Source organism: Pogona vitticeps, chromosome 1, assembly GCF_051106095.1.
Source record: "Pogona vitticeps strain Pit_001003342236 chromosome 1, PviZW2.1, whole genome shotgun sequence".
NCBI classification, from domain to species: domain Eukaryota; kingdom Metazoa; phylum Chordata; class Lepidosauria; order Squamata; family Agamidae; genus Pogona; species Pogona vitticeps.
This window is the reverse complement of record NC_135783.1, coordinates 30,926,363-30,939,322: the sequence shown is the minus strand read 5'-3', so window position 1 is coordinate 30,939,322 and position 12,960 is coordinate 30,926,363.

Sequence of the window (12,960 nt, the reverse complement as noted above, 5' to 3'; positions counted from 1 at the left end):
TGTGGATATAGCCAGGCTCCCTTCCTCTTGATCTTCACGAAACGTGTAAAATCCAAGCATTTTAAGTAGCCTTTAGAAGCATCCTCCTCCTATAATTTTCTTGCTGTTTCATGTGATTGTATTTGAATTTAGTGTACTCTTTCCTTTGAGTTTTTTCTTTCACCTTGATTTGGGTATTTTATGCTGACAGGGTGGATATATGAGTGGTTTATGTGTTTATTTGTTGTTAGCTGCCCAGAGTAGTGGATTGCCACTGGATGGATGGATGGACGGACGGACGGACGGATTGACGGATCCATCCATCCATCCATCCATCCATCCATCCATCCATCCATCCATCCATCCATCCATCCATCCATCCATCCATCCCTGACTGGCTTCATCATCAAGACAGCAAAAAAAATCCCGTTTTTCACAACTAACTTGTGCCAAGTCAGCTGCAGAGAGGGTAGGCATACTAGAACAAGCACCAAAATGGTAAGGAGAACATATTATGGAGATCTACAATTAAGTCCCCATTGCATGACATATACTGCACTAAGTATGTTGTTTCTTCTACATCAGTGGTTTTCAACCTTTGGTAACACAAGTATTCTTGGACTGCAACCCCCAGAAATCCTGGTCAACACAGTTAGTGGTGACTAGAGATGGAAGATATTTCTTTGTCTACAAGGTGGCTGGTTTGATTGCTCCAGTTATTGCATGTAGCCGTTGTCATGGCAGTAGTCTGGATGGTGCAGCCCCACCTGTCTGCTTGCCTGGACAGTTTGATAAGGGGGCAGGATGATGAATCTTCTCACTCAGCCACAGAGTGGCCAGGCAAGTAGGGAGGCAGGGCTGCACCATATGGCCTACTGCTGCGTTTGGCACGCTGATGATGACAATGGCCATGTGCACTACATGGTAAGTGGACTGGTGGGTTCTAGGGGCAGGAGATAATTGGGAAAGCCCCCTGTGCCCATGGGATTTGTCTTCATAGACGAAGAGGAATGCCCCATTTCTAGTGGTGATGGCTCCTTGAAATTGCAGTCCAAGAACATCTGGGTTACTCAAGGTTGGGAACCACTGCCCTAAATTATTAGATAGATGCATCAGAAGATCAGAACATTCTGTCTGATTTTACCTGACCTCAGAACTCACCTTCCAATGACCCACCCAAAGTTTGCCTAACTAGATGCATTACCATTCATGAAATTTGCTACTGTGTAAATAATTTATTGAGACTAAACAGCAGATGAAAGGGCCCCAATCTGGATCAGGTACCCTGCCTTTACTGTTATGAGTGGGGGGAAAGCTCCTCTCAGAACCACTTCACATCCATTAGAATTTATACTTTTGGGAATGCCTAGGTAGCTCAGCTGCTTTGAAACTGCACTGATGAACAGTGATAAATAAACAAAATCCAGTGAGGTTAGCATGCTTAGCAATGAGGACATGAACACTGAAATCTCAAGCATCTGTCAGTTCACCCAGGACATTGCATGAAGGAATAGAGAGCATTCCATTGTCCTTAATGAAAAACAAACTATGTCCTTAGAGAACAGAAATTCTCTACACGCATGGAAGCATAATAGAGACAGTTTGTCAGCTTCCTACATTCCATGTATTTCTTTATTATCACAATTTTTCTATGCTAATGGGTAACACTCATCGTCGTCTAGTCATTTAGTCGTGTCCGACTCTTTGTGACCCCATGGACCAGAGCACGCCAGGCCCTCCTATCTTCCACTGCCTCCCGGAGTTGGGTCAAATTCATCTTGGTTGCTTCAATGACACTGTCCAATGTTCTCTTCCTCTGTCATCCCCTTCTCCTCTTTCCTTCACACTTTCCCAACATCAAGGTCTTTTCCAAGGAGTCTTCTCTTCTCATGAAATGGCCAAAGTACTGGAGCCTCAGCTTCAGGATCTGCCCTTCCAGTGAGCACTCTGGTTTGATTTCCTTTACAATGGATAGGTTTGTTCTCCTTGCAGTCCAGGGGACTCTCAAGAGCCTCCTCCAGCACCACAATTCAAAAGCTTCAATTCTTCGGCGGTCAGCTTTCTTTATGGTCCAGCTCTCACTTCCATACATCACTACAGGAAAAACCATAGCTTTGACTATTCGGACTTTTGTTGGCAAGGTGATGTCTCTGCTTTTTAAGATGCTGTCAAGGTTTGTCATCGCTTTCCTCCCAAGAAGCAGGTGTCTTTTAATTTCGTGGCTGCTGTCTCCATCTGCAGTGATCATAGAGCCCAAGAAAGTACAATCTGTCACTGCCTCCATATCTTCCCCTTCTATTTGCCAGGAGGTGATGGGACCAGTGGCCATGATCTTAGTTTTTTTGATGTTGAGTTTCAGACCGTTTTTTGCGCTGTCCTCTTTCACCCTCATTACAAGGTTCTTTAATTCCTCCTCACTTTCTGCCATCAGAGTGGTATCATCTGCATATCGGAGGTTGTTGATATTTCTTCCGGCAATCTTAATTCCGGTTTGGGATTCCTCCAGTCCAGCCTTCCGCATGATGTATTCTCATAAGTTAAATAAGCAGGGAGACAATATACAGACTTGTCGTAACAGATGGATATGTAACACTCATAGGAGGGTATGAAGTCCTCAGATATGGTTTATCAGACTCTCCTCCAGGTGGCACTGTGAGGCCATGCAGTTTGCCCAAGATCACATGGATGGCAGGGCACCTAACCTTATCAGGCCCACATGCTCTGGTTGACCTCAGCTGATCCCTTTCCCAAGAGGCACCATAGGAATTTGAACTCCCAGCCCCTAGTTCTTCAGCCAGGCATTCCAACCCACTGAGCTGTGCCAGCAAGTATTATCCATTTATATGTTCTGTCTTACTCCTTTAAATAATCGGTGCTACACCATTTCCTTATAACTGTATTTTATCACATGAAAAAGACTTGAAGATAAGAGGACTCTTAGAAAGTTGCAGAATTCTCCAGAGAGACCGGTAATGTTCAAGCCTCATTATATCCAGGACTCACTTTTAATGGCAATTGTTGCTGTTACATGCCATCCAGTCATAACCGACTGGTAGCAACCCGAATGGGGTTTTCAAGGTAAATTAGGTATTTCAGGAGTGATTTTACCAATTCCACACCCTCAGTGAGTTTCCACTGGAGATGCAGGGAATCGAACCCAGGACATCTGAGCTAATCTATCACTCTGTCCAGTACACCGTACTAGGTACCTTTAATGGCAACAGAGAACACATTTTCAGGCTTTTTCTAACCATAGATTACGATCTTTATTTCCCTGTCTGCCTCTATCCATCTTTGTATGTTCTCATGAAGTTGTTGTGCAGAGTTGCTTTGCCTGGCACGGAGATAAGGACGCAAGCCCAAGGAGGCCTAGAGAAGACCAAACGGAGCATAAGATACACTACCTGTACTTGGGATCTTCTCATGAGAAATCTGAGCGTTGAACTGTGTTACACCCACTTGGTCTTAATTGGTTAACAGCTTGAAAGTGTCATGAAGAAGGTAGTCCAAGACATGTAGAAATGGAGGGTTTGTGTATGTGACTGATGTTCATTCGTTGTTAGTGTGTCGAATGTGAGAGGAGAGAGGTTTGTTTTGTTTGAAGGAGAAGAGGGGGAAGTAATAGCCCAGCTTCTCTAGTCTGCTAACATGTAGAGGGGGTAAAAATGATTGCTTAGCCTAGTCTTAGCTGTTCATTATTAGAAATAGTGGACTTATTTAATCATTGTAACAGATGGATATGCCTAAAGCTCATGCCTTAAAGCTACAACTGGATTCTAATGAAACTACTTTATTTTCTTAATAAAAACAAATATATTTCTTCAACAGAGGACTGGTCTCTTAAACAGCAAGGCTTACATCTAAATTCAGTGTGGATTTGAGAAGCTCAATAGTTGCTACTGGAAATTGAGAGGTCCTGCCTGGCAAGGCTGTTGTGCCTTCTATGGAAGCACACAGTCAATGGTTTAGTGCTTTGGAAGCAAGCAAAAGTTACTTTTAGGATCAGGTTGTCCATGGGGCTTGTACTACGCACTTCTGAAGCCTAAAGGACCTACCTCAGGCAATAAAGGTGGTAGTTTTCCACCCACAGTAACTTCCTGTCCAACATCATTATCTCTTTACGGACAGTGATCGTCATACACGTTTATGTTGCTGCATGCTAATTTTGTCCACATGACTGCTTTGAACAGGCCTCAACCAACTCAGTGACTGCCATCAAACTAAAAAGAAGGGGAAAGGCTCTTAACACAGAGGCCTGGCTTTCTTTGAATTCAGAGGCAGAGAAGGAACTGTTGGTCAGTGCTGTTAGTGATTGACAGTCACCCCAGCCCAGAAAGGTTCCTCCCAACCAAACCTACTAAAGGTTGCAATAACTCAAACAGTTCATGAGGAAAAGGTGGTAAGAAACTATGACTAACATCTCTGTTTTCAGTTGTGGCACTCTGCTATGGAGGTAATTTAGTGTTCTGCCTCAGCAGGTGTATGAAATGCTCTACCTCACAGCATACAGCTAGATGGGATGGCCTTCAAAGGAAAAACATTTCATCTCTCACTGTTGCTACCAGGAAAAAAAATGCAGGCCTTCTGCTGTCTTCACAGACATTCTCGCTCCTGTTGCAGTGTTTATAGTTCAGGGGTTAGCACATAACTTTCCTGTGGAAGAGGGAGTAGCAACTTGAGCTGTGAAAATTGAGCCAGAATGTATCCCCAGGGAAGCAGCATCACACAGTACAGAATGAACTGTACAACACGGCAGTGCATATCAGAGCTGAAACTTACATTAAATATAAACTGTCAACAAGCTATTTAAGGCTTTACTCTTCATTCATATCCTTCCTGTTGGTCCAAGCTTCTGGACCATATGTTTTAAAACGGGTGATGAAAAACATTTAACAAATTAGATTTCCTGGCTAAATTCCTGCATTTAACAGGCATGCTTTCGCAATTCAGTGCATTTAGAAATTAAAGTATCCCAGGAATTGTGCACTGCTATTTATATCTGCTCGATGACAAATACAAGGACAGATGTTTCTGATCAAGTACCAATCAAGCTGGTCGTTCCTGTTCATTTAGTTAAAAAAAGATCCCAAAAGAATCCATGTATAAATCAAAGACGTAAATGATTGTATAGACTGCCTAATTGCATATTTAAGGAAATGATCATTTTAACATTGTAACATCATGACAGGAATATTATGTATCAAGTTAAGGGCTTATGACAGGAAATGTTTCATTTGGAATGAACATGTACAGAAGCTGAGCAGTATAGCTCTGAGTGTGCTAAACACAAACACTGCAGTCCCTATGGATCCCAAGCCAGAATACTTGGGTGAGAGTGGAGGACATGCATTGCAGGTGCATGTACTGTATTACACATACACAAACACACATGCACAAATACAGAGCAACATGGGCAAGTACAGTAGAAGTGCCTTTAAGACAAGTGCATTGTCCTTCAAATACCGGTGATGTGTGATAGATGTTAAATCTACCCCAAGGCAGGAGCACGGTACAACGTATTGTCTGTTGTGATTGCTGCTACTCCTTCTGCAAATGTATACTTGCAGAAGAAAATTACGTACGTCTTAGTAGCAAATTACAGCTAATTAACAAGGGGCTGGTTAAATTCCTGGTTCCACACCCAATCGGCATGAGCCTAAGAGCACAACTTGCACTTGATTGGTTGGTTGGCTGGTAGGTGTCGTCAAGTCAGAACTGACTTATAGTGACTCTAATAGGGCTTTCAAGGTAAGTGAGATATTTAAGGAATGTGTTTACCAGTTTTACTCCCAAGTTAGTTTCCATGGCTGAGCAGGGATTTGAACACTCCTCTCCAAAGTCCTAGTCCATCACTTTATCCACTACATCACATTGGCAATCACCAGCACTTTGTTAATAAGTAGCAATTTGCCATCAAGACTTATGCAGTTTCCCTTGTGCCCATATAAACAACAGCATTTTGTCTGTTGTTGCTGCTGCTACTGCTGCTATTACAATTCAACCCTCTCTGTCTTCAGCCAAAGAAGATTGTTCAATGAGGCTAACAAACATCATTAAACATAATTAAAAGAGATTTTAAATGCACCTAAATATCATTAAAACAACTCAAAATCAGCTAAACTTGAGTCAAACAATAAAACAAGTAATATATCAACACTAGAATGAACACAATTCTGTGTAAACACTAAAGCCAGACCTCTATTGGCTTCAAGAATTGTGGAAGCCTGATCCCTCCTTCAGGGGACTCTCCTTTGTGTGACCAGCTGTGCACCGGTTACAAAATTATTTTCCATTATTTGAAACTTATTTCCATACTGGAAGATGGCATAAAAAGAAAAGAGAAAAGAAAAACACTTCTTGTTTTCCTTAACTGTCAAGATGTGGGGTTTTCCATATAATTATAAAGTTATATGTTTCACTGTTTGCACAAAATCTTTATACTACATGACTCCAGCCTTCCAGATTTTGCTAGGTTCCAGCTCCCATCAGCCCTACGTGTGGTGAAGGATGATGGGAATTGCTGGTCAGCAAAGTCTGGAAGGCCACACGTTGCCCACTTCCGTTATTGCAATTCTTTTTTTAAAAAACCCAAGTTTATGAATGTGAGATATGTGAATGGTAGTGAGCACAAGAGAGTATTTTGTAGACCATGGTGTTGTCAACATTTAGGCTGCCCTTTGCTATTCATTCATTCATTCATTCATTCATTCATTCATTCATTCATTCATTCATTCAATGTATATACTGCCCATCTGGTCTGCAGTCACTACTCTGTAAAACTTAACATTCTTTTTCTGCTGGCAATTAGGGCTCAATATTGCGCAATGATATTGGGCCATTTCCTTGTGTTTTGTCATGGATACAGAAGCACAATATTCCAGCATTCATAAACCAAAGATTAAGAATTGAATTTCTGAGCTTTTTAAAATGGAAGTTTAAGCATACATACACTACAGACAAATTCCAACAGAAACTTCCCTCATGTAGTTACCCAGTGCTAGAGGATCCCAGAAAATGAGCACATGATATGTAATATGGTTGCTGGGAGAGGACAGAAGCAAAAATAGTTGGGATGTAGCTATATTCAATCTGTGACAAAATGTTTTGAAGGTCTATTTTGGACTTAATGAAATAGTGAAGCAAAGGTGTAAGTAAATATAATACATAGAACAGAGAAACATACACATCCTTTAACCTCTCAGGTAAATGATTTCATGCTCATTCCACAGAATGCAGACTAGAAAGTTATCTTCCAATTTCCAACCCCTTTCTTTGAGTTAGGCAAAGAAAAAGGAGGAAGAAAATCTATATTGGATCAAAATCTTTATGGACATGTTGTGTGCATGTTTCGCAAAAAATGTTACCTTGACTTTTGAAATAAAAACAGTGAAGACTCTAATTTAGCAAAGATTGTCGCAGAAAACCAAGGTCAAAATCATCCATATTATGTAAAGGAAGACAGTGAAGAAAGACAGGGACAAAAATTAACTCATTAGAAATGTGGCGCTGGATGAGGGCCTTATAGATACTGCAGACAGCCAAAAAGCCAGAAAAGTAGGTACTCAATCAAGTCAAGTCTTAACTCTCCCTATAGCAAAAATGAGTAAATTGAGGCTATTCTACCATGTGCATACTGTATAATTAGATTACATGAGACAGATTGTCTTAATAAAGGAAGTCACAGCTGTTAGTTTGCAAGACCTGGACAGAACTTACCAGAACAGACAATATTACTAAGAAGAGAGGGCAATAGGAAGAGAGAACAACCTAACATGACATGCTGTTGGTTGCAAGATCTGAGCAGAGCTGTTCATGATATTTTGGCAGTAATTAATTCATATAACCATCACACATCAGAAGTGACTTGATGGTACATAACTAATTTGAAGTTTGTTTGGTTTTTTAATTTACCAGTCAATGGTCTAGGGACAAGACAGGTGGAATGGCTGTGTCTGTCATGGGATATAGGTTCAAAGCTGTTAACATTGAATAAAACCATCCCCAGCCACAAACAGTAATTTTAGAGCTTAAATGAGTGAGCTTCTGAATATATGCCCCCTAACCCTTTTAAAATACATTTTAAAATATTTTTAGAATCAGACACAAAAAAACTTTGCAAGCACAAATCCCTCTTTGTCCAGGAAGGAGTTAAAATTCAATCGTGTCATGATTGAGAGATTCAAATGTTCAGATTGCTCCAGACCTGAAGCTGATTTCACCTTTAAAAACTTGTGCCAGGAGCCTGGATTCAGAAATTCTGGGAGAATGTTTACTGAAAGGACTCAAGGCTAGGAGAAACACAACTGCTCTGTGCTTTTGTAATGCAGAGACTCACTGAATATGCCTTCAAAACTATATACAAAAGTGTATGCTAATTCCCTGGAGATACATGCCAAAATATCCCCTTTTCTGGACTTTTATTCCATTACTTTCTTTGAAGCAAACCTCTGTTCTTTTTATTCTTCAAAGAAAACCTGTCTTTTGACTCTGATTCTGTGACCTTTAATTGCTCTAAACTCTACAAGCGTCCTATTTTCCAGACCATACAGCTGCAACAATGTATCTACTTTGCCACCCTTTTGTTGGTAAGCCTAGTCCTGGCATGTTCAGTGTAATATAACTGTTTCTCACTTTGAAACACCTTTTTGGAAGACCAATATTTCAGCCTCTACAGCCTGGATTATTTCCAAATGAAAAGTAAGGGTTAGGACTAGCCATTCTCTTTCAAAAATGGTATTTTCAATTTACATGAGCTATTTTAAATCTGGGAACATCTAGAAAAAGGAAACAGTTTTACTTTTTAAAAATCATAACTTGAAAACACTTCGCTCAAACTTCTCCAAATTTAGCATAGAGAAAAAGAAGCCTGTTTGCTACATCCCCAAATTTGGTGCTGATCTAAAGTAGTTTAAAAACTATATATTTTTCAAAATTGCCTTGTAGAATTTTTATTTGCTCTGCCAACACAAGATCATTGGTGCATTCTTATGCAGCAATAATACAGTGGGGTCTCTACTTAAGAACGTCCCTACTTAAGAACAATCCAACTTAAGAACAGCTCCATTTGCTAAATTTTGCTTCTACTTGAGAACAGAAATCCAAGATAAGAACAGGAAAAAAAACCTTTCCTGCTCTTTTTTTTAACCTTAGGTCATCTTAGGTTAAAAAAAAAAAATTCTCCCCCTAGTGGTAGAGTACGTATTAACCAGCTTTGCATTAGTTCCTATAGGAACTAATGCTTCAATGTACGAAAGCACCTCTACATAACAAAAAAAACAGCCAGAACGGATTAATTGGTTTTCAGTCCATTCCTATGGGAAATTTTGCTTCAACTTAAGAACGTTTCAACTTAAGAACACCATTCCAAAACGGATTAAGTTCTTAAGTAGAGGTTCCACTGTAGTTTCTATGGACAGAAAAGAGCAGATACGGATTAAATGGTTTTCAATGCATTCCTATGGGAAATGCAGATTCAACATAAGAACGTTTCAACTTGAGAACCACCTTCCAATACGGATTAAGTTCTTAAGTAGAGACCCCACTGTAATAGAACCAAAATGAAGTAGAACTCTGGTTTGTGGCATATATTTTCTTTGTGAAGAACATCCCTTCATAAGAGTGTGAAAATATCTGGCTGTTGATTCTGTTTGTTGTGAAAATGTGCCATGTAATCAGAGCACAGGATAGTAAACACACAAAAACCAAAACTAATAGAGATAAAGGTAAAGGTAAAGGTTCCCCTTTGACATTTAGTCCAGTTGTGTCTGACTCCAGGGCGCGGTGCTCATCCCCGTTTCCAAGCCGTAGAGCCAGTGTTTGTCCGAAGACAGTTTCCGTGGTCATGTGGCCAGCATGACTAGACATGGAACACTGTTACCTTCCCACCATGATGGTATCTATTTATCTACTCGCATTTGCATATTTTCGAACTGCTAGGTTGGCAGGAATAGAGATAAAGCTGGGTTCAAAGCCTCAGCTTGCTCTGTTTGCTCAAAAGCATTTATTCTTTGGTGTTGATTCTGCTTGTTCTTTTAAAATAAGTGTGGTGTGGGGACAGAAATAAAGCTCATACATATTTACCTTTGGGTTTGTTTTTATTTATGAATCACTCAGCAAAGAATTTGCATTAGCGAGTGTCCTGCCGTTTGGCCATGTTTGGACAATTGGAACACTTTGGGGGAATGTAGCCACAAAGCTACATTTTACTGGGATGTGTTTTATTAAAAGCTTAGTTCCCTAATTTGTAACAGCTGTTTGGAAAGAAAGAACCCAATCCTGTGACCCTTAACATTTTACCTTAATGAAAAAGTGCTGGAAATGTTTTGATTTATGGACAGAGATGGTAGTTATTCTGGACAGATGGGAACAAGTGTCTCAAAATGCAGGGCTACAGGCAGCAGAACATCAAAGCTTGAAAATGTTATTTTTAAAGGTTTCTATTTCCACTGAAGAATTCTGAGATATGTAGTTTGAAAAACAACTTTTCCAAGCTCTACTTGAAAGAAGCTTCTTGCTGGGTCCTTCTGTTAGAGCCTCAGGTTACTTCACTGGTACCAGGACAGAGAGAAGGAAAAGTTAACCACAGGATATACTTCACAGAACTCATGAATCACAGAACAGGAGAGGAACTAGCTGGGATGTAGCACTGACTGAGATCTTTCCAGGCAGCCCAGATTTTTACGTACCGTTTTGATCAGTACTGTAGATCAATGTGTAGTGTATAAGAACCAACAGTGTGGGCTTCTTGTTCCTATGCTACTGAAGGTTGGATATTCTCACGTTTTGGAAACTGAATAATCTTGCACCACATCCTAACCAGTCTCCAAGCTTCTGCAGCCACTGAGTTTTTCTCCTTCCTTTCTCATTTATTTTGTCTTGAATGACCAGCAGGAGCTATCTGTAGTTCTAATTTGTCAATTCATGGGTGAAGTATTCTAGTTTTCTGCATTTTATGTGTTTTATGATTTCTTAGTATTTATCCATTCAGTTCTGGTCACCATCTCAACTGAAGAAATTCTTAACATCCTGTAATAAATGCACATTTCAAATGCTTTTAACATTTTAAATAGCTATCTGTGTTCAACCTCATGATTCTGTGCTAGCTAGGAGAGCCAAGTGTTGCAGAATTTTGAATTTCTGGTAAAATTCCCTTTGCTATACAGCAGAAATACAGAGACCCACAGAAGAGAATAGATACAAGTACTCCAGAGTCCACCTCTTTCTCATTAACTGTCATGAAAAGTCTCAATAACTCACTTTGAGACATTTGTGGGAGAAAGAAAGAAAAATTAATTTAGCATAGCGTAGGCATCCTTCAGTCTCAAAAGACTATGGTAACATGCTCTGAATCGAGGAGTGTCCTCTCCAGAGCATGAAGCCTGGGTAAAGTAATATGGAGGATAGGCTGTTACCCAAGCAGCAGATCCCCCCCTCTCCACATTGCTGAAATGGTCCAATGGAAAGGCAAGAGCCAATACAACTGGTTCCAGCAACGTTGCAGGAGTTGGCAGAATGACATGAACTGCCTTCGGGACTCCAGCTCCGGATTTTGCCTCTAGGTTAACTCCTGAAGCCTTTTCCATGAGTGGATATAGCCACAAGGCAGTGGAGGTTTGAAATCGGAGGTTTCCTTCTCCTAGATGGGCTGCCTTCCATGGCTGACAAGCCCCACCTATCCGGCCTGCTCTTTAATAGTGCGGAAATATGATCCGACCCTTAAAACTTTCCTGCCTCCCAGGTGTATGCAAATCTAATTGGCGTTCCTATTTACCATGTTAGGGTCAGAGACAGAATCAGAGAATTTGAGAATATCGGCGTGCAGTCCTGGGACACACTCATTTAAAGTAGAAAGCCCCACCCCCAGGCCATGCAGTGGGGTGGGGGAGAAAAAAGAAAGCCCAGAAAAAAACACCTCAGCAAAATGTCCATGCAAACACACCTGGCCTTCAGGCTCAGCCCAGCTTCCTAGGGAAAAGGGTCCAGGGTCCTGGGACATGCTCATTTAAAGTAGGAAGCCCCACCCCCTAGGCCCCACCCCCAGGCCATGCGGTGGGGGAGAAAAAAATAATTTATAGTTACTTAAAATTACAGAGGTGTGTATGCTGCTTTCTTTATGCACACATACTTAGCAACCAACTGAACAGATCAATAGCAAACAATAGACTAAAGAAAGGGAAAGAAACACTCAGAAGAGAGGCAGGTCTCTCTTTGAAATCAAAGGCTGGAAGGAATGATTAGTTAGTGCTAGATAAACAATAACCCCAGTCCTGAAAAGTCCCTGGCAGTGAAACAAACTGCAGACAATATGCAAGGTTGCAAATAAAACTCCAACACCAAGAACATACAGCATCATAAAATACATATTTTTAAAGACACACGTATGCTTTGGCCACATGTTATACTTATTTTAACAAAGCAGGCCATTTCTCTTTTGGCCATGCTGCATTAAAATAAAGGGGGAAAATACAGGCTAAATATAACAAGAATGCTGAAATTTCATTCTAATTAGTTTTCAAGTACAATGTTCTTATATTCCTCTTCCTTTCTTTGTAAAAAAAATACTCTAAAGCTAAAGTAGGAAATGAGAAGTGAAACACTGTTTGCCAATATGCCACCCTGGAAATGAAAATACGGGAATTAGTATAAATTATAAACAGCACTTTATCATCTTAAATGCTAACTCACTTTAGTTACTTTACTTGATGAAGTGGGCTGCAATCCTCCGAAAGCTTATGCCAAATGAAACAGATTAGTCTTTAAAGTGTCGCAGAATTCTTTATAATGTTTATGAGTTGCTGTATTTTTTATTTCTAGGGTGGAATGTCAGCAAATAGTTTTTCGTGTGCTCAGATGGGTGGGGTGCACTCACGGGTGGGCATGGTGCGCTTGCGTGGATGGGTGGAGCATGCTCATGGGTGGGTGGGAGCATGCTTGCAGGTGGGCACGGTATGCTCATGCGCATACGCAGGTGGTGCTTGAGCA